The sequence below is a fragment of the Bombus bifarius genome, unplaced genomic scaffold (assembly GCF_011952205.1).
Source record: "Bombus bifarius isolate JDL3187 unplaced genomic scaffold, Bbif_JDL3187 scf7180000010271, whole genome shotgun sequence".
Lineage (NCBI taxonomy): Eukaryota > Metazoa > Arthropoda > Insecta > Hymenoptera > Apidae > Bombus > Bombus bifarius.
In genome coordinates this window covers 2710259-2733246 of record NW_022885586.1, presented here as the reverse complement: position 1 = coordinate 2733246, position 22988 = coordinate 2710259, and the positions used below count along the sequence as shown (strand labels likewise).

Here is a 22988-nt window from a genome sequence, read left to right as displayed (position 1 = left end):
CTCGAGAAACTTTCACCAATTTCAAATAACCCGAATGAAAATTTCATCGAAGCTTACTATCCGAATATGTGCACATAAAATCATTTAACGCGCTTGAATTTACGAAACTAAAATGCTAATAGCTATGAAACTTTGTTCTACAGGGTTCTGCAATAATAAAATGTTTCCTTCGATCTGCTTCTCCTGCAGATCAACAAGTTTCCTATAGGAAAAGCCACCAATCGCTGGAGCGCGTGAAAACAAGGCATGTAAACGCATAGAAGCATAGAAAATTGCGCTTGTAGGGCATCGAGATATCGGCTGCACAGATATGATGGTCAGGCTTTCGTACGGTTTTTCTCGTTTCTTTTTGCCCGACATCCGATCCGAGATTTCGTCGTCCGTCTTCTGCCGGTCATTATGTAAAGGTGAATACGCAGGAGGGCGATGGGCATTATTTATAACTTTGCCCGCCGCCATATGCGGCGAAAGCGACCAACCGGATTGGCTTCCTCGCCACTTTCCTCCGAGCGTTTCAGCATTCGAGCGAACGGACACAGAATACGCTACGGTGTAACGCTATTCATCGGTGGAAAACTTCTCGGAAAATGTAACTCACTTTTCGTTGAAATTCGATAAATCCTGTGGAAGATACTTGAGAACGAGCTCACGGTTTGACGAGAGAAATATCTCATCCAGAAACGTTCTATGCTTCGCACTATGAAACTATGTTTAGAATAGTTGTTCCTTGCTATTCGTCCAGGCAAAGTATCGCATATTTCGCCACTCTTCTTCAATTCCACAGGACTTTGTACCATTCGAGTAATTAATTACTCGAGACATTCTTAATTGTAATTAATTACAAGTTGAACTTCTATTTCGAAGGCAGAGCGACAACGTTAGAAGATTCCTGCTAATCCGCTGAATTCTACTTTTCAACGACAGTATCGCTATTCCTTTCGCTTGGACTCTGCAATTGTACAAAATACGAAGAAATTGGAGTATTTTAAGATTAAACGTAGAACGTTGGAAAGGTAGAAAATATTCGTAAAATATAGAAAATCTTATCCATCCATCGAGAGAGAAGCTCAACGATCGAGTGGAACAAACGTCCATTTCATCTTCTCAGAACGTAACGCGATTGGCAAGGAAAGCAAAGGAATCGTTCGATCGATAAGATCGTATTATATATACATGGGAAAATCAAAACGACGAAACCACGGTAGAAAAATCAATAAGATCGCAAGAAAAACGTCGCTGTCGCCACGGAAATTTCACCGACGATAACTTCAACCCCCGCGACGATTTCCCCGCCGTAATCACGCGGATCTGTCGCGGACATATGTAGTTTGAGTAGCAAATGAAACGATTACGTCCGTGCACTGAGACTCGACTCGCGATTAGGCGACGCGAAAAATTGCCGAGAGCCACAGAATAGGAGCTGGCGCGACTCGCGCTCGCACGATGAAGAATTTGAATAAAGAACTGCGCGGCACTGCCTCTCACACTTGGCGTCTTTCACGTGTGTCGAGGGTCTGTGTACAAGGGAGAGCTTGTGGGGCTCCACGAGGGTGATCGTACTCGGGTGTCATGCGCAAAAAGTTCGTAACCCTTGGCGAAATCCTTCGAGAGACGCTGTCCAGGATTAAGAGACAACCAGCGCTATCGAGATACTCTTTATTTTATAAAAAAAAAAAAAAAAAAAACGATCCAACCGATTTGCGACCTAATCGATATCGATTGAACAACGTTCCCTTTACGAGTCAAGGATTAGTCCTTGATTACTGTATACTAATCGCTTGGAACGATCGAGTATTTTTAAGCTCGAGTCGCGTCAGAGTCTTGGAATAATCCAGTCGCTAGAAAAAGTTGCTTTCTACCGCTTCTAATCGCATCGTCCGATAATACGTTGCTGGAATCTTGTTAGCACCCGGCACCGTACTCGTATAATTAGTCGCTCTAAATCCTGGAAAGTAAGTTGACCAGAAGATGGCTGGCGAACGGTGTTTTTAATCGACACTGCCAGACGCAGCTTCTTAAACGGCAGAATGATGGAACGAATATGAAGCTGAGCTAAAGCCGAGGATCGATCAGGGATGAAAAGCAGACGTCGAAAATTCGCTACCTTCCCAGGAGTAATACATCAAGTTACTTTGAAAAGAACAAGAGCGGATCTTCCATCGGTGATAAGTATCAAATAGTGAAAAAAGTACTAAAAAATTACCGTTATCCGACAAGAAAGTTCAGGATATTAAGTTACTGCTCTAAGCTCGCAGAGATACGTTCGTGAGAAACTTGCAGTTTTGATTGGAAGGCTCCGGAGTGATCGAAGGACGAAAGAAAATCCTTCGCCGACGATAAGCACAAGAGAAATAAAAAAGATAATAAAAAAGGTTTTATTACAGGATACAGAAGATCCAAGTGCTCGTTTCCTGTTCCAAGCTCGGATGCTTTACGATGTACACGTGGGGATTAGCCATTTCGATGAGAGATCCAAAGTAATGGAATCACGAAAGACGGTCTTTCATCGATGATACATATCAAATGGCAAGAAGTAATAGAAAAAATACTGTTACCTAAAGTTCAGGGAATATTAGGTTTCTGTCTGACTGATTCTTACTTTTTCGTTAAAATTACGAATTTGTAATCCCGATCGGAGATCCAGAATGATGAAGGAACGAAAGAAAATTCGTCGTCGATGATACGCATCAACGAAAATGAAAAGGACGATAAAAAGGATCTTTGATAGGATACAAAAGACCAAAGTACTCGTTTCCTCTTCCAAGGTTCGATGCTTCACGATGCACGCGTGAAAGATTAGCAATTTCGATTCAGGGGCCAAAGTGGTGAAAGAATGGAAGCAGATCTATCGTCGATAATACACATGGGAAAATGAAAAAAGTGGCAAAAGATTACTATTGCAGGATACCTAAAAGCGTGCAAAGTACTTGGCTCCTCTTCCAAGTCTATAGCTTTGCAATTTCGACTCGAGACTCAAAGTGATCCTGAGCGAAACTTTGACTGCGCGATCAAAGCGGCGGAGGCCAAGGGTTTTGGCTTGGTCATTGGTCGAGGGCAAGCCGTTCGAACGTCGAAGACCTTCGCCAAAGCAGCGAGGAAGGGATTGGCGTTACAGAATAAAAGGCTCGGGTCGTGCGAGCTACGAAGCATGTATTATAGTTAGCGACACGGGAGGCTGAGGGAAAGGGCGATGCGCTTCTGGTGCAGCACGGTGTGAATGCACTGGCTGGTCCAGCTGAGAAAACACCGGCTTGTTGGCGCCAGTATTATCCAGCGCGTAGTAAACAAGCTGCTCAGAATTATTCGGCCAAACTTATACTTTCGCGACTCGCTTCGTACTTTCTCATCGTCGAATATAACCAACGCGATCCGCTCTTAATTACCTCGACCTTCGCGCGTTTCCAATAAACATCGCCGATCCTGGGAATTCGTCGAAGAATAGGTCGTTTAAGAAACAATGGAAAAAAAAGGGAGAAAGTCGAGGAGGAAACGCACAAGAGCGAACCTTTTGGAAACACAATAGCAACTAGGTTGCAAAATCCTTGCGTGGAATCTGAACTTCGAGAATTGCGCGAGATTTGCAGCCGCGTTGTGGAAGATTTTACGCTCTCTGAGCATCGAACTGGGACCAAAGCTTCCAATATTTTTCACTCTTTCTAATAGGAATTCTAATAGGAAAATTTATTAACTCGACAACCGGGGACTGTGCGAGACGGTGGACTAGCAAACAAGCAGCGATTATTAGTAACTAAACGACTATCAATTATCGCCATCCGTGTGACAGTTAGCATAGGCAGAACTCGAGAAGCTTGGAACGTAGCAAAGCGCAGCTATCGCGTTCTTAAACGCACGATGTACAAATACAAGCAACGAGCCATAGAATTTATCGAGAAAAGAAATGAAAGAACGAAGATTATACGATCGGTGTTTTGGCGTAAAAGGTAAGAACGTAAAAATGTGCACGACTTGTACGTAAAATAAGCGGAAAGAACTGGCTCGTCATCGCTGTTGGTTTATTGCATGTATCGCATTTCGATATGCATTTTGTCGTCGATAAACTGTCATTCATTTGTCGACGCTTTATGATCCGATAAAGTTTTTTTAGAAAGTCAAGTTTGGTTCAATGAACACTACAAAGCACATCGTGCTTTATGCTCGATCGAATTGGCTGGCAGAGACCAGGCGAAGTATATGCGAAGTGCGTATTAACTTTTACACGTACCGGACAACGAACCGTGAAATTTATGGTTGAAACGCGTGCGTAAACGCATTAACAGAATTACACGGCACCCAGGGCTGCCTACTAATTATATTAACGAAGACGATTATCTTTTCTACTAATTTGGCGGATATCAAATTCTCCCTTTGACGCGCAGATTCCCTTTTTATCGGAATAGAAACCAACTGTTGCAATCGTTTCGATGACACCGATGCACACTCTGTATGGGTTCAGTTTTTTATTCATTGAAATTTTATAAGTAAATTTAACAAATTATCTATGGACGTGAAGTCTGTAACTTGTAGCTCGTCGACTCGTTGATATTATCGATCGACTCGATTTTCTGATATTAAAAATTCAGCAAATCTCGAGGACAGAGAAACGATCGTTCTCCATATCGTTCATTCCAAATTCTTCGTAATTCTATGATCGTCAAGAGGTTGAACGTTGCAGAAATACACTTCAACTCCGACAAAGTAGAGAGCACATAGTGGAAAATAAATCGAGTCTACGTTGTTGCCGAAATAATTGGTTACAATCAGCGACATCCGGCTAGCCAGGGAGCAAATAAAATGCGAAATTACAGGTTCCCGGCTATGATAATCCATCGTAATGCGTGACAGTAAAATTTGTTACGTCTGCGACGTCATTACGCCTTATTGCTGGTGAGCTGCAGCTCTCGTCAGCGGCGTCGAATTAGAAAGCGTGCTTTTATAGACGAAATCGGTAGCAGCGTGTGCATCGTTATCGTTTCATTAACAAAATATCAACGTTCTTTTATCTCTTAGGGGCAATAAATGTCTCGCGATTCAACGAGCGTTCAACGTGTGCTGGAAACGAATGCAAAGGAAAAGCCGAGAAATTAGCAGCTGGCAACGGGCATTAAAAATGCAAAAGATTCGTGCCAGCTAGCTCGCTGTTATATTTCCCGTTTGCAAACTACCAACTGAAACGCAGCAAACGACACAAAGGCGAGCCGTATACTCGCGTTTCCCTTTCATTTATGCACCGCGAGCCGGAAGAAGCTTTTCGCGAAATCTACCGGCAGGCGAAAAGGATTTTTGCGAAACTAGCCGGACAAGTAATTAGAATCGAGGAAAAGAAACCGAACGAATTACTTTCCACCGCTTCCTTACTCCTTTCTAACTCCTTTAATCGTATCGTATCGCGCTATATTTGTTTTTTTTATCTCTGCAAACTTCTTTCTCAGCGACCTTGCACTGTATTTTTATCGCTGGCATTTCTTAGCGTCCTTGCTTTATTTCATTTAACTTATTAAGCGAGTTGAATATCCTGTTCCATGCAAAGATAATCGCACGCACAATCGTACAAAGAAGCGAAGAAGGAAAAGAGAAATAATAACAATACGAAGAAGAGAAAGGCAATAGAAGGAGGATGAATAAAAGCAACAAGATAGGTGGTCGATTTAGCGCAAGGAAAGCTAAGCATCCGTTACCCAGTAGTTCAAAATCGAGGTTTTTAACGTATTTACATTTCATATGTAAAAAGGTCAATATGGTCAATCTGTTGTTGTTATCGCCGCTGGAATTGCGTTCGAAATAATTGATTTTAAGGAAATATTCAGGAAAGAGTAAGCGAATAGATAAATTATAATCATAGAGGATAAACAACGATATCGAAATTGATTCGATTTGACGTGCGTCAGCTGTTTTGGAATGAAGAAAGACAATGTAACTTGAGCAAAACGTGATAACTGAATCGACGAATCGTTTCGAACGAGGACAAAGGCGTTGCGAAAATCGCCGGAGAATCTCGCAACGCGAGTCCAAGGCGTAGCAATACGAGCTTATCACCGGCCAACCGGATGCATAATGCGCACGTAAAGCCACGTTTTCCTTCCCTAATCGCTCGTGTTTACACGCTCGATGAAGGAAATCATTGATGAGGACGAGGCCGTCTTCTGTTGCCACCGGTCCGTTACCAATTAGCTCGTTAACATGCCTCACAATGCGCTAAGGCCGCGCCTCTGCACACGCACATCCCGACCAATAAACCATCTCTAAATCCGATTCCATCTAAGCTCTGGAAAACAACATTCCTCTACCTCTAGCAAGCCGAGAGTTACTTTCTTAAGCCTACTGCGCTATTTCCATTCACATTTTTCTCTATTTTCCAACCAATCGTATTCTTGTATGGTTGAAAAATGTCTTACGTTTGAAGATAAAACGGAGAAATCGTTATCGGTCGGTATATTCTATAGGATGAGATATAAGAAGGATATGAGTGGTAGGCATCGTTACAAAATTGTAACGAAAAAAAGATATACATAATGAATATGCGTTGCTACGCTACAAAGTACAAATAGATCAGGAATATTGAAATCTAGCAGCAGTTAGAATTTATCATAATATTTGTACGGTTGCAACTTCAACGACCAATGGACGAGAACTTGAACGAGCGATAAATTCAATTTTTTCGCTGTTGCCGATCATATGCGAGCGGTGAATATTTTGAAAAGGAATTGTAGTCGAAGTTGTAGAAGCATATATTACGATACCTTGTAGCTACAACTACTAGATTTCAAAATATTCCTGATCTATTCGTACTTTGTACCGCAATAACGCACATTAGCATTACAACGTTACATTTCGTGTATCGTTGTATCGTTCTGACTCTTTTCACAATGCCTTCAATGACACATGTTTACATGACGTTTTCCTCTTGTATACTAACGGAATATACTAACGATGTTTAACCTGATGCGTAAAGATCCGTTGAAACCGTTAAAAATTGACGAACACGAAACTGAAGGTGACACGTAAAACGATTTTCGAATTATTTTGGTCGATACAAGTAGTTAATGAAACGACGAACAATAAAGTTCGATTCACATTCGAACAAATAAGTTTCCCAAGGATAACGGATTTTGCGAGCGTTCAATTTCGGAGACTCGTTCCCACACAAGTCGGAAACAGGAATATCATCGAGGTAGCAGGCAGCGACGATAAACAGGATATTCTCTTTTACGGTCGCAAGTATTTTCTCGGCTCACTCGAAGCGAATCCCGAACACGTATGTACCGTACAATCAGTCGCAAAGACTGAAAAGGCTAACGATTGCGGACCGCCTCGCCAGGCAATCCTATAAATCTTCCTACGTCACGCGTCGTCGAACTCTCCTCGTCGAGGTAGATTCGAGAGAACTGGAAACGATGATTTTCTTATTTCCACGCTGTATTCAGCCACCGGAAGATACCGCGTAGGAAGTCGGAGGTGTCTGCTGACCGCAAGGAAAAGGAACATTCAGCGAAATCGTAGCGGATTGCGTTTGAACGTCTTTTACCTTCAACGACTTTATTTTTATAAATCAGCGAGAAATCAAATGCAAAATTGGTGCACGGAGAGAAGAAGCGGATCGATCACGATGCACAACGAATTGAGCGAATCGTTGGCTAAAATAGAAAATCGTATGCAGAACCAGAAATGACTTAACTCAAGGACAAACGAAACATCTCTAAAGTGGAATATTTATGAGTTAAACGATCCTCCACCCTTTTGTCGGACGGATAATTTCTCAGGCAGAACTCAGCTGTTTATCCAACAACGGATCACTGTCATCGTGACAAAACCTTTCTGTCGTCCCTTCGTCCTTCGAGAAAAGGGTCGTCGGTTGCTGCGTCTAGACGCGGCCCGCTCACCCCTCTGATTTCGGAGGAATTACCAGCACGGAGGTTGAAGAACCCTGGCGGCATCGAAAAAAGCCAAACGGAGACAAAGAGCTGCTGATTACGCATGTGAAAATGGAGAGGAGTCGGTCTGCGATTAATCGGAAAGCCTCTGCAAGCAAATCTTCTGTATTATTTATATACTCTTCCTTTCGGATTTATCAGGGACCGATGTATAACGCTGTTTGTACCCTCGATTGGGAAAAAAGTTCAATCGCTATCGTTAAGATTAACGTATCGCTATACATGTAATGTACGTATCTCTTTTAGCGCCTCGTTAAAAAATGCAATCCTTTATTGCAATCGCGTGTGAGTTTATTTCTATAAGCCGCTTGTTGAACGTTTTTTATTTGGAAAACTCGATAAGAGAAAGCTTGTACAATCCAAAGATCAGTTTCTTTTTCAACCGACGGAGTAGAGGAAGATTTCGCAAGGGTTAATAAACCAAAGAGTAACATGATCGCGTAATAAATAACAGGCAAGGTCGATGGTAAAACAGTGGCAAATTTCGGCTCGCTATTTATCACGTACGTTTCGATTGTTCGTTATGCGAGTTACGGACTGAGAAAAATAAACTTGAAGATTGATCGTACAACGAGAATAACGAGAACTGACCTCGTTCCTTAAATTCTGCTATTATTTTTACACGAGTTTGATACCCTCTTTGATTGGGCTTGTTCTCGATTCTACGTCTCTACAGAGCTACTTTTTATTCCCTACACGATTTCACGGTCATTACGCAAAGCTCGAAACCAGTTATCGCCTTTTCCCATTCGATAGTATAAATTACGAGCGCTACTTCGACCGCGTTCGTGCTTCTTCTTTTTACTCGACGATAAATTCCTGCTTCGCGGGAACTATTGTGCAATGCAGCCAATTTAGCAGATTCTTTCCCTTAACGATACTACGCTGTTTATCGCGACGATATACAACACGCAAGGAGTCGGTCCGGTCTTTAAAAATTCGAAATCACGCGGTTCACGAGAAACGAATCGTGACGATAAGTATGTAAATGCAATAGAAATGTCTCGTTCGCGCGTTAAAGAAGAACGTGATTGGTTTGTCGCGAGATCTACGGTAATAAACAGAAATTTTTCCAACGATCGAAATGCGAAAGTAGAAAGACAAATATCTCCTATACTACTATTTTCTACATATTCAAACAGAAGAAACGTGTACTAAGTTCTTCTCGTTTTACGATGTTCTTATATTCTTACTCTCCTTTTCTTATTTCTACGTGCAAACTGTACGAATGCTTTTGCCACTCGCGGTATACATATTCCTCGTGAGATTTCGCGAAGAACATTCGAAGAACGAGAGAGAAAGGGCCAAGGAACATACGGAATTAATTCTACCTTTCAGCTTGACACAGTTGCGTAACAACGACGACGACAACAACGATGACCAACGACGAATTCGCTTCTTTTTCGTAGCCTTCGCAAGACAATGGGGACGGTTTTCGTTTTCTTCTTTTTTTGTTCACAATGAAACCGGGCAAAGTCGCTGGCAGTTTCGGCCGTTGCGCAAATGTAACCCCTTTCATGGGGAATAATGGAGAAACGCGAACTGTCAACAAGGAGTCGTGCGTTTCCATTGATTGCCTGCCGGAGCAGGCGAACAGCGCCGACCCTAAAAGACGTACTAACCGTTCAAGAAATCTCGAACTTGCTGCACCGGCCAGACTGCACCTTGTTTTCTTTCGTCACGTGCAGCAAAGAGATACAAGCCCGTGGCTGCGGACGTGACACAACAACAAATTTAAAGGGACTACAAAAATCTCGAATGGTACGAGCCGTTTCGAACGCATCTGCCCATCCCTGCGATCCCCCTATGCCGGCAATTAAACTTGGAGCGCCGATTTCTGCACGAATTTTACTACCCATAACACCGTTCGTAACCATCTCAATGATACAACTTTTATATCCTGTGTCGCTGACTAGCACCGTAAAAGATAAAGTTTCTTTGTTACTGTCGATACATATGTATGACGCATTATTGGAGCAACGAGCATTGCCTTGATCATATTTGGTATAGAAATTAATTCAGCATTTTTATGTAAATTTATCATTTGCTTATCGACGTTGCTGCAATCGCACCGAATCAATTTCTACGTCCGATACAATCGATACGACGCTTCTTCACGGTATCGGTATAGTATGTGTCGATAACGTTGAGCATTTCTTATTCAACTTTTATGGTAGCAGCGAAGTAGCTTGTCGGTTTGTTGAATAAAAAATTGTAAAAGTTGTATCGAGGTATATCTTTTCACAACTTGCACTGTCCTTTCAGAACAATTTCTCATCGTTTATACGCAGATTAAGATTGAGTTTAGTCTACCAGCAAAGTCAATACATAAATGGTAAATTTAGGTAGAAATTACAGTCGTCGTTTGAAATTGTTTAAAAAGTGGCCGAATAACAGTTGAGCGATAGTGTTCTTCGAGCTTACCGAGAAGCTACTACGATGTTTCTTCTTATTTCGTTCGACGCCAGGGAGGATATTATGGTAATATCAAACGTTGAAAGCCAAGGAACTGGCTTCAGACGTAGAACTCGGAGAAACAGATACTGCTCTTAGCATAATCTTCTTAATCTCGCAGACCGAGCTCTTCTACGAAGAAGTACGTGCAGCGAACGAAGTTGAAAAGGGCCATTCTTGCGCGTATCGCCAGCTCCGCTTTATCGAATATCGCGGTAAATTTAATTCCGTTCCATTTTCGGTCGTGACATGTACAGCCCGTGTAACTTAATTATACTAATTTGCTTCTTGTCGCTGCGCAAACAACCATACCTTCTCCTTGCTCGCCATAGAACGACGGACGTGACACGAAGGTAATTAAGCGGACGACAAAAATCGGGATTTTGCCGCTCGAAAGCACCGATTCGCTTGCTTTGATGGCATTTACGGTCTAACGACACCCACGACTGATCTTGCTTTTACGTTATGGCTACTTCCATCGATGAGACTTTAAACTTAAACAGCAATCAATGACCCGATCAAATCGTACACACTTGGAATCTATTTTTACGACCTCATTCAGATTAATTCAAGCAGCTCGAGATCTCTCTATTTACTTGGCTATGCACTACGCATATTTATACAAAGTCGTATTTTTATGAATATACATCGTTAAAAAATGGCGTTTAGATAACAATTTCCATGTTTTATATTTCCCATTTGTCTTACATTTAAAACAATCGTTTATCGGCTAGAAAAACGTTCCGTTTTTTTAAATAGCTGATTAATCCGATATAACTGATATCAATTATCTAAATACTAATAATCAATAACAGTTGTCGTGATTATTTCAACACGATCAACAAATCAGAGAGTGATGGTTCGAGATAAGAAACTGTCCTTGCTCGGATAACGCGATTTATACCCTGCTGCAAAATTTACGTATTGTTGTTCGTCGATACGCGTGATGAAACTTCAAGCTTCGAGAGATATGTTTCTTTCAGTCAGAGGATGTATGACTGCTCTTGGAAATCTTAATCTCATTTCGCAATACCAAATTTCTCTGCGCGAAGGAAACCTTCACAAACAATATTTCCTTTTTCGTTCGGCACAACGACCAGATGTTTAATAACCCTTTCGTTATGCAGTTTATAGCCCACACGGTGCGTACGTGTATCGTGTGGGTTTTCAGAGCGGACCTAATATCAAACGATCGAAAGATATCCGCCAACTGACAATGAGTTTCGTCCATTAAGATATTATATTCCGCCTCTGCGAGAAAATCGTCGTTCGTGTAATTACTTCGCATTTGTCACGAATATTCGCCTGATTCTGAATCACTCCACGGAGCAAGCAATTTCAAACATCAAATAATGAATCATCGTGCAAAGTATCGACAATTTCGCTTCTCTAGTATCTACAGCCCTACATTGAATTTCCTTTTGAGTCACAAAGTAATCCTAAGAAGTGCAGACGTTAATGATGAATCATATTCCTGTTGAGTTCTATCGTCCTTTCTCAAATTTCCTAAATTTGAAGAAAATATTACAATGTACGATTTGAGCGTACGTTTTAAAAAGTTCAAAATTCTTTCGTTCGCTAAAACAAGGAAAAAACGAAGACGTAAATATTTAAGGTACCTAGTTACCTAAGGCAACAAGAACTTTATTATTCTTTCTAGTAATTACCTCGACTTCTCGTATTCTCTCGTCGACTCATAAATAATTCTCACGACAGAATGAGCAATAACTGGCCGTTTAAAAGCGTCAAAACTGCATCTTCTTTTCAGTAATTGCCCCCTGACAATAAGTTATATTCCCTTTGGAGCTATAAATAAGTGCTAGGAAGTGCAATATTGACGGCAGAGCGATAACAGGCAAAGAAAACGCAATCTTCATCCACGAGATATTATTACAGAGAAGACCGGCCTTCGTTCGCCACAATTGCAAACAGTGGAAAGGTTCAGATACCAGCAGAACAAAGTACAATGCACTCGGGAATACTTGCTCGAAAGTCTGCGTCACACGAGGGATGAATCCATAAGACTCGCTCGAGAAGGATCCTTCTCGTGTCTGTTCAGTCTGAAAGGTAGGTTGTCGATGATGGAAAAAAATTAAGCAAACCCAACGAAAGATAATTGGTTGTGCAACGTGAAAATTTCATCCGCGAAATGTCAGGTAATGACAAATTGAGAATCACATTGCAGCTTGGCTAATGGCACAGTGGTTTAGCCTTAGTACACCTTGCGAATGACTTTCTATTTCCAGAAGCGTTAGAGGGTCTCGCGTGTACAGCTGTTGCACATACGGAGTCATGTATATTAAACAGCCATGAGTGAAATCCACGCTGGAAAAGCAAACCATACGCGTCGCCGATGACTCTGAACTGACACGAAAACTGCGCACTTTGAATACGTACAACGATGATCCACATTCGGAAGTAGCTGTACGAAGATAGCAGAGTGAAAGAAAAAAACACGACGGAGCACGTGTGTTTCGGTGATTTTCTTAAACTCGATCTCACTTCGTGGTTCAAACGTCGCTTCGTGTAACTTAAGGAAGAGAAACGTACGTACAGGGCGTTTCAAGTAGCACGCGAAGATTTAATTTTAAAGAACGTTGTTAGAAACTACAAAAAGCCGGGTCGAGTTACAGGAGGAACGTGTGTTTGCTAGGGCATCGAGAGACAGTGGTCTGGTAAGGAAAAACCAGTGTCTAAACTAAGACGTCCACCAGCGATTCGAGCATCCACCACCTTAACAGCACGCTTCTATTTCTATTTCCAGAGACACACAGTGGACATCGGAGACTCGCGCCACTCGAATCAGGACGTCTTCGTCAAACGTCTCAAAACTTTGTTTGAAAGCGGACAAGAATATACGCGGTGTTCCTCGAAAGCCACTACTACAGTTCTACTACAGTTGGCGGATTGAATCCCGGATTCTCAACCTGTTTTGAATCTTGAATCGGCAATTTAAAAAAGATTAGGAGGAAGCAGTCGGTAAAAGGATCGGTTAAATGAAGAGAAAACAATCACGAGCAAAGGTCTCGTTGACGTAAGCGGTTAATCGTTTTCCAGCCAACGGGATGATGCAAACGCAGTCACCCCCCTTTCCTTCGGGTAGAATGGAAATCATGAAAAATCGTAGAACCGAGCTGACGTAATGGAACAGCGAGAGTAGACACCGAGAGAAACTTCAAGTTTCCGTTCGTACTAGATTTCCGTTTATATAATGTAGCCAGTTGCGATCAAATACACAGACGACTGTTCCATTGCTTTTCCAGATCCAACCTCAATTTTCAATCTACAGAAACAGCAGCTTCTACTGCAGAAATCTTAGTGTCTCCAATTAGTTATCATTCACACGATATCTTCGCGAGGTTTATCGACGAAATTGCGTGACTCGTTTAAGATTTCGTGAACAGGCATCGTGAAGAACATTCTCAGAACAAGAGTCTGAGAACAGAGTCGAGAATAGTCGAAGTCGCGGCAGTTCGCGTCTCAACTTTGAAGCAATTCAAAGTTTTTAGTGACTAGGAAGTCTCTAGGGAGACCGAACGATCATTTTGAATATGATTTGAAGTTTAGAATTCTTGAAAGTCTCGATAAGGGTGAAATCTTCGATCTGGAGTCGTAGAAAATTTCGATGCACGCGTTCTGTGCATTTTCTCGGTTTTAAATTTCTCATAGATGCATAAAAATCACGATGGATCTTACTCGAACTCCTTCAAACCCTTCGTTCCTCCAACTATTCAATTTCTCGTAATCGAAAGAATCTGATAAAAGACAAAGCAGGTTAGAACCGGCGAATGGAAACGAACGTGTCAATAAAATTCAACGTCGTTCTACTCTTTGTTAATGTACGTGTGTAGGCGATTATGAAAGTGGCCGGAGTCGAGAATCGAAAATAAATTAAATTTATCGCCTATTTTGCGTTGCATTTATTTACATTACAATTATTCGAAAGTATTTTCGCAACGTAGTAGAAATTGAAGCGTCGTATCGAGCTGGTTATTGCGTCGTTAGACAGAATTCAGTTGATGCGTCAAACGCGGAACTTTAAATATCTCGAAACGAAAAATATATGACTTAGGCAGCTTTCATAATCACTGGCGCGCGCACGAGGCTTAATATTAATTTCTTTTAACATACAACTAGAGTCGTAACTCAACGTTCATCGTTTTATCGGGATAATGCAGGATCAAGCTAAATATGTAATCTGGCTTCTAATTAGACAAAATTCCATAACGATCTATCAAGAACGTCGAGCTTCGAATTTTCAAACGAATCTTTTTTAAAACGTCGATCGTCGAACACACTACGAATTTCTCAAATAATCCGATACTTTTATCAACCATTTTATTTATATAAATTCGAAGTGCCATCGTCCAAGTCACGAGCACAGAGATCGCGCATTCTATACTCGGAGTTACAGGTCCCGTGCTAACTGGAAGAAGAAACGGCAGCGGTAGGAACTAGGTTCGAGTAAAAAAGGCGAGGTGAAAGAGCGGTCCTCTGGATATCATGTCAAGGCTAATGTTTATCGATCGAATAGTAGATACACGCGTCGACTGCTTATCGAACTCTGCTCACACACCGTTTGTCCTGTATCCTTTTTCCTTGCCCAGGTTGGGCTGGTCGAGGCCTTTTCTCGTTTACCAGTGTCGGTCCAAAGACAAACATTTCCACTGTCAACCGTGTGGAACGATGTTTTGCAACCGTGTATGCTTTTGTTTCGTCGAAAATCAGCCGCTGCGGTTAACGGTGAAATGCATGTAATTTATTCGTTCTGAAGCGAGGCCGCACTCGCGGAAAACACTTGCAAAAAGATTGCGTAAACAAATTCGTTCTGTGGTAATCCGCGGTCATTACATCTTTCTTTCTCTTTCTTAAAAATAAAACACAACGAAACCAGGTGTCTATATGTTCGTAATAAACGACGCGGGATCGACACGATTTTACGGATTCCTGATTTATAGCTATCGGATTCCTGTTATACGCGTGTGTACGAGTGATCGCGGTTTGTGGCTGGTATTTAAAAGCGAATATCTTTGTGATTTTACGATGTTTTTATCTGCTGACTTCTTTACTTAACTTAACAAAGATTTTCGATCAAATCCGGACTTCGATGACAAAAGAAAAGGCTGCAGAAATAGATTCGAAGGTAAGAGGGACGTTAATTGATAATAAATTTTAAATCAAATTTCAATTTCATTAAGACAGAGAAAAGAGAGAATGCAAAGGATACCGATAGAAGAGAAGATAGGAATTTTTACTTGATAATATTAAATATAGTTAAATTTATGTTTCCATTTTTTTCCATTTACTTGATGAAAAACGAGAAAGAAGAAGGAATATGGAGCAACAAATGTAATTATAGTCAGAATTCAACTGCAACATCGAAATCTAGATAGGTACCATAGAGGCCCCAGCTAGGTACGCTACTGCCAGTGCTGGGGGCTCGTATCAACGACGAGGTCAGCTGAGCGTAGCGTCGAGCCCTCAGCTGGGAGCAAAAGATGGCGTCGAACAGCTGATCGGCTGTCTGTACATGCGCAGTAGCGTGCCTGACTAGCAGACGCCGCGCGAGTGCAGGCGAGCGCACGTGTCACATATCGAAAGTCTATTTCCAGGTTAGAACGAAAATGGCTTGCCGTTTCTCGTGCCATATGGCTCGATTCGCGACTGCTTCCCACCAAGGGAACAAAGACTGTCGACTAACCCTTTGACCATGAGACTATTTTCGGAAGAAAGCACAATGCCGAGCAATCTTTCCATTGAACCACTTCATCGCGAATGGAGGGAGCTCTTTGATTAGAGTAGTCTCGTTCGAATAAGAAATTATATCCGCGTAGACTATATGAATGGAAAACTGCAAAAGAACCCTTCGACGAATCTTTTGTCGTCTCGTTTTGGAGCATAAACTACTTAACCGAATAACGGTGGCCTCGTCGAGTACAAGTTGAACAAAATATCAGTTCGATCAGTTTCTCTAATTATCCCTGTTATCGATCAAACAGTATGCCCGATATTACCTCGTTCGAGCGAACAATGACTAGATACAGGAAAGACAAGATCTAATGGGAACCCTGGATGGGGGATCTAATGGGGACGAATTCTCTATCGTCTCATTTTGGAGCACGAACTACTTAACAAACGGTAATGCTACCGAGCTTATCGAGTAAAAGTTAAGAAAATAGCGGTTCAATCAGTTTCTGCAGTTATCCCTATTATCGATCAGATAGTTTCACCGGTATTACTTCGCGAAGGCCTCGTAGCGAAGTTTACGAGGTCACAGAATCGAAGGCAACTTTTATCATATCGATGTCTGACTGCGACCACTATTTCTAGAATAAATACTACTTTCACCTAGCTAGTCAACGTAGCCAGAAGCTTAGCTTTTCCTAACGGTAGGTTAAAGTCGATAAAATATAGAGAGAATCGTTCGTCGAACGTTTTGTAGAGCGAAGCCGCCCTTGAATTTGTCGCGCGAGGTTACATCGAACGCGATGCTACCACAGTTGCTAGGAATAGTTACCAAAAGTCGCTTTATAAGCCTGACATTCCAGTTGGTACCGTGCCAACGCTAATCGTCGCGATATTGCGGCACGTTCGTGACGTTTCTGTTCGTGTCCTTTCACTCTGGCCAGGTGCTCCATCCAGTTATATCGATTCCGCGAGTGCATGAAAATTCAAAAGAAAGTCCCGTTTTATTTTATATCTTCATGAACATTTGTCAAGCGGGTTTCCACTAATGGAAGACGATCTATTGACTCAGTGAAAACGGTACTCTGTCGAAAACCGGATTACCTCCAGGCAAGAACCAAGAGATTTGACAAGATAAAGTTGCCAGTGTTGGCAACGTCATTTACAAAAGTAAACATCGGAAATATATCCTCTGTATTCCTTACCACCTACCGTTTCGAGGGAACTTCTAAGAAACTTTGTAACTCTCTTTTACCTGCTTTGCTTTTTCTTCCTTCGCTTGAAAGTATCGCGAAAAACATCTGAACACTTAGCATGGAGTCTTCAACTCTAGGATTACACTTAAACGTATAGTAATGCAACGAATAACTGACACCGTTAATCCGGTGACGAAATATAGGCTTACGATAAATATCTTGTAACTTCTATGTACACTTTTAAATTGGTCTTCAGCTTTGTCAATATAATCGTGATAGTCGAGCCTCTGGTTATATTGTCAATGACATTTCAAAATGTCTTACGAAAAGAAGTTTAAATATGTATGCGCAAGCTATTGTACCTTGAAAAATGAAAAGAGACCAGGTAGGAAATGTTAATCAAGGAAGACGGTATTTAACGTGGACGCAATACGTTGGAAAACCGGTTGAATCAGACGAGTTGGCAAAAGTAACGAGCCAGATACCCAGGTTTTGCGTTGTACTCAACCGAATTACGATAACCGTGGCCTACGATCGTATTAGGCACAGCAGTCCTTTCTCGTCTGTGTCCTTTCACTCGAACCAGCTGCCATGAGCTACCTAAACGGTTTAAGCAGGTACTTACAAGTTATTAGAAGGCATAGCCCATCAGTAAACTACATGGTACCTCACCTTACCGAAACCCCATTAGGGGGTTGTATCCAAACAGACGACAGGGGGGGTAGAGGGGTATGTAACCAAATAGACGACAGAGTTTCGGGGCAGTCGAATGGGAACAACTTCGGACTTCGAACGGTACAAGTGGGCCACCTATTTTCGGCGGCTCTCGAATAATTCAATGCAGGCTGAGAAAAATGTTGCGGCTGTAACAGTTGCTAAGGATGTGACGTGACGTCGAGGAGCACCTTAAATTTCACGAGAAACTACCTTGAACTTGCGATCTACTTTACAGAGTCTGTCCTCATCGCTTGTGCAATCGATTATTGCGTAGAACGTTGCCCGAGTTAATTACGATTCTCTTTGAGCAGCTCATTAGTAGCTTGTGTCATATAAAGATGCGATTCTCAGATTAGATTAACTCTCTGTCAATGACAGAGTTGCAACGGTGTGAGGCGCACGGTTCGCGTATCTGTGAGCTACGTGAAACCGCGTAAATTCAAGTGTAACGCGTTCTCTGGTCGATTTGTAAATCGCACAGAAGAATCCTTTCACTCAGTGACAACGGATTGATATAGATCATCCTGTTGGAAACGAGTCAAACTGTTTGGCTTGAAGAGCTCGTTTCAGCTCAGGGATTAAGTTAACGAAGAGAACTTTCCACAGAATTTTCGAATGAAATTTACGTGCAAATCGAATTGAGAAATTTAAACGACAGTTCGATAAATATACGCTACTGTCCATAGGTAGGTCGGTATTTACAATTGGTGGAACTTGGTCAAGTGGTTTGTATTTTTCTAGAAGCGAATTAAACTTGGTTCTGTTCATTTTTGGCTATATTTAATCCGGAATCGACGGTTCCTGTATATGAAAGACGAGAATCGTAACATTATAAGACAGTTTTCATAGAACAGCATATTGTTATAAAAAATTCATTGTACCCTCCGAAATCATGAGAACGTGATACTTTTAAGAATCAGAATGCACGAGTACATTCTTAGAAACTTAAACTATGACTGACTTAGGTAAGATCAAAGCGTCAAAGATAAATTGAAAACTTTTATTCGAATCTGCAATAATGAATGTAATCAAATATTTATCAACGACAGTGTCGTACCTGTTCCACTTGCATAGAGAAACAAGCATTATCCCAACAAAAAGTATTCCGAGAAAAATACGGAACGGTTCTAAATTATCGTGAAAGAAAATGCAAAGTAATTGAAAACACGCCATATCTTGATCACGTGGACATCGATCTTCATACGCTGCATCGTCTGGCCCAGACACTGGCGAGCTTCGCCGCGACTTCCGTGTGGCGTTCACGCGCTGCCATCGACGGAGCTTACGAATTGCGCGTAAAACCAACGCACGCGATTGCATAATGTGCTTGCACGAGTGCAACGGTGCACACGTGTCAGTGCGTGGTACGATACCGTGCGACACCGTGGTACAACTGGCTGTTGCTAACTCGTGAAACCGCACCCTGTCTGTGGTGTCGTTTCACGATTTTAAAACGCTTTCAGAACCGGGAGAAACGAGAGTCGAAAAGGCTCGCGAATGTAACACTAGATCCATTGATTCACCGGAGAACTCCAAAACTTTTGGCAGAACGATTTACCAAAAGTGACGCTAATATATTCGTGAGTGCACCCCCGTTCGTGAGAATTAGAGCACACACTTGCAGAAAATGAGGCGAGCTTTAAGCGTTCTTAGGAAATTATTAAAATCCTCGGGAATTTAATTTTAAGTAACTAGAAATATAGCGAATATCTGGATTAAAGCGGTCGTTACAAGGTATAAACCAGACAAGTATAATATGTAAACTCCATTCTTTTGAATTATAGTCACAGAATTACGAAAGCGCATAAATATTCGCGGTCTAATTACCACATTCTGCATAAAAGCCGTATATATCCTAACATTTATAAACGAGGCCGTAAGAACGTGCGAATCGTACGTGGACGTTACATAAACAAACAAAGAACGAGGAACTAACAACGTAGTAGTATCCTGTGATAAAATGAATCTCGACAACACTGACAATGTCATCGATTGGTACGCGTACAGACACCGTTTCGTGATTCGGTCAGCCTATCCCGTTCCTGTTTCCTGACTTCCTGTTTTTCTAACTCGAAAGCAGGGCCAAGCCCATCAGGCGAAGCGATCTAGCGAATCCAATGGCAAGCTGGTCGAATTAGATGGTAACGCCGATCGCTAGAAATACATCACGAGTCGCGTACCTTTTGATTCTATCCGTGATCGTGCTGCCAAAAGAACGTTTCCAACACCAGCCAAAAATAAACTCGCGCTTCCGGTAGGCTTGCGCGCTGTTTCGCAGCGTTCACTACGAAAGACCGTGCAGAACGAGGATCGGCGAAAAGATACGTTCTCGAGCTTCTGCCTCGCACTCCACCCCGTTGTTCTCGTTTCCTCCATTCCGTCCTTCTATCGTGCACTTCCGCGAAAATAATAACGTCACTTTTACCGGAACGACAGAGAGAAAGGCAGAGAGACAGAGACAGAAAGGGAGGGAGAGAAGGTAAGAGACGAGACAAATCGGAATTAAGGAGCACTAGGGCGCGACGATCCAACACGCTTCTCAGACGGCAGTTTTTACGAAAATCGAGAGTTCTCTCTCTCTCGTCCTCTCGCGATTGACCTACCGCGTTCCACTTTTGCGGAGTACAGCCACGAAACTGGGTCGACTGGCCGAAGTAACAAGGGGTGCACGGTTTGCGGACGAATCTATCCCGGCTAGCAGTGTTGTGATGAGAAGACATTCTCAAACACCGACGACAGCTTTCAGAATTAACCTACGAACTTTCCAGGGATCTTAACATATACGAGCTCGCGAAAGTATCCCAACACTCGCAACCTAGGCCAATCTCTTGTAAATGTACTGTATATGCCATAGGAAATATTTTGGAATTTCATTAGCACCGCTATGAGACTCGACGATCATGCGAATATAATTATATTCACGTTTTTCTAACACAATATATATCCAGTACAAGCGTGCACCTCGCAGAGATGAGAAATGACATGGAAAATAAATAACGAACTTTCTATAACGACAGATGTAAGACACTGTTTTACCGGAAATAACGGTGGATTAATTTACAACAATTTGCCTTGAGATGTAATGCTTCGCAAGATACCCGGCCGAAGACTGTTGGTAACGCTAAGTAAAGTTACCGAAGTGAATGTTTTATTCCGTTTGTGTAATTTCGTAAGTCTGATTGGCGGGAGAAAGTAGAATCGCGCACCATATAATAGCACGCAGTTTCCATAAAGGAAATTCCAAATAATTCACTGTGCGAACGAATATAGCGAAGTATCCGATTCTTTGTGATACCGCCGATTGCCAGTTGCCTTTCAGAGGCTGGTTTCCAATCGAATTTCACCACGATAATTAACAAGATCAAAATTAGTCGATTATAGGAAACTTCGATCACGTAGAAAATGAGCTGGTAGTTCTTTAAGAAGAAAAATCAATAAATAGCAGGCCTCGTAAACTCATACAACGATAGGATTTTCGCTATACGCAGTCGATACCTGTTTCCCCTCACAATGTTCGACTCTCTATTCGCGATGAAACAGGTTCTCCGCTGCTGTGCCTCTCGTTTTCGCGTTTCCACCGGTATCCTCGGTTAGAATCGGAGTAGAAAAAACCGGAAGATATTCGCAGCGGCGCGCTTTATCGCGATAACACGGCCACGCGAATGCAAAACAGCTGGATGTGGTCTGACTGGGAAAACAGCGTTCACCGTTTCTATCGAATCGCGTGCAAACCGAAAACAGACATCGGCGATCTTTGCTACGCTTCGAGATCTCTACGGAAGGACGGAAAGAGGCTCGTACCTGTTTCGTGTATCTAATACACACAGAGACCGCGACTATCCAGTTTCACGATGATAATCAACGCTGTAAGTGTAGAATACAATATCGAAATCCGAGACGGCCCCGAACGAGATACAGCGGTGTCGTTTTGGATTCTTTTCGCTACATCCGCTCTGTTTTTGGCACGGCCGTGCGAGCACCCATCCTCCTGCACTTATCACTCGAGTACTGCCAGTCAGTGCGAATTTAAATGGCCTGACGGCTACATAAATCGATTCACAGAGTGACAACAACCGGTGACGCTACGCTAACATCATGCATCACTTGTTCATCGAGCAACAGTTAATTCGGTTTGTCTTCTCTTCAAAATAATGATACCTTTTCTTGACGATCTTCTATCTTTTTATATATCGTGCTCAGCGTAATTAAAAATTGCAAGAACAAAATTATAATATCAGAGTAACGATATTAAAATGACGTAAATTCGATGGGTGGAACGAGTCTTTGCTCGAATTCCATCTCTTTAATTACGTTGGAGAAACCATCAATTTGCATAAAAATCTACAGTCTGCTAATGAAAGATATACTCGAAAGAAGTCGATCGTTAATGGACACTGTTCGAGTTTCTTTTTCATCCGAGATGATCTCCCAACGATAGTCGATTTTCCTCGGTCGTCACTGCACTTCGATATCTTCTCAACGGATCACACAAACGATATGGCAATTCGTAAGGTAAATTCGCGAAACGGGTTGAAAGCAGCGGAACACGAACATTGCAGCAAGTTTCTCGTTATCATAGGAAAGTGCCATGGAGCCTGGCAGCGACTAGACCGACGAATAGCCGCGTTGTTTCGAGCCAGCTTACGCGGCGAATAAACGACAGGCCTGCTGTGTTTTGCACGACATGTCGTGCCGCAACGTGTCACACGGTGCGCCGCCTTTTACATTGATGAATGTCTCGACGAGGGAAGGGCATGACGTCAATTCGCTGGAGGGTGGAAAAGGGCTCGACGAGGATTTTTTTTATAGCGTACAACCACTTCACCTGCTTCTCGCGTTCGAGTTACGCGAGTACGTACTAAATGCTGCACCCTACACGAGCGTCCACTCGTCGTGCTCGTTTCCTCCTAGCAAGAAATCACACCCTATAAATTAGACTGCCGAGGGAAGCAAACTCTGATAAATAAAAAGTCATCGTTTCTCGACGATCCAATTAATCAAACGATGG

General features: G+C 42.2%; 1 protein-coding gene across 1 annotated transcript in view; it reads right to left on the bottom strand.

Annotated features, from left to right (window-relative positions):
* The window catches only part of LOC117216517 (protein FAM214A), a 43547-nt gene that overhangs the window by 11276 nt on the left and 9283 nt on the right, over nt 1-22988 (bottom strand). The window lies entirely within an intron of this gene.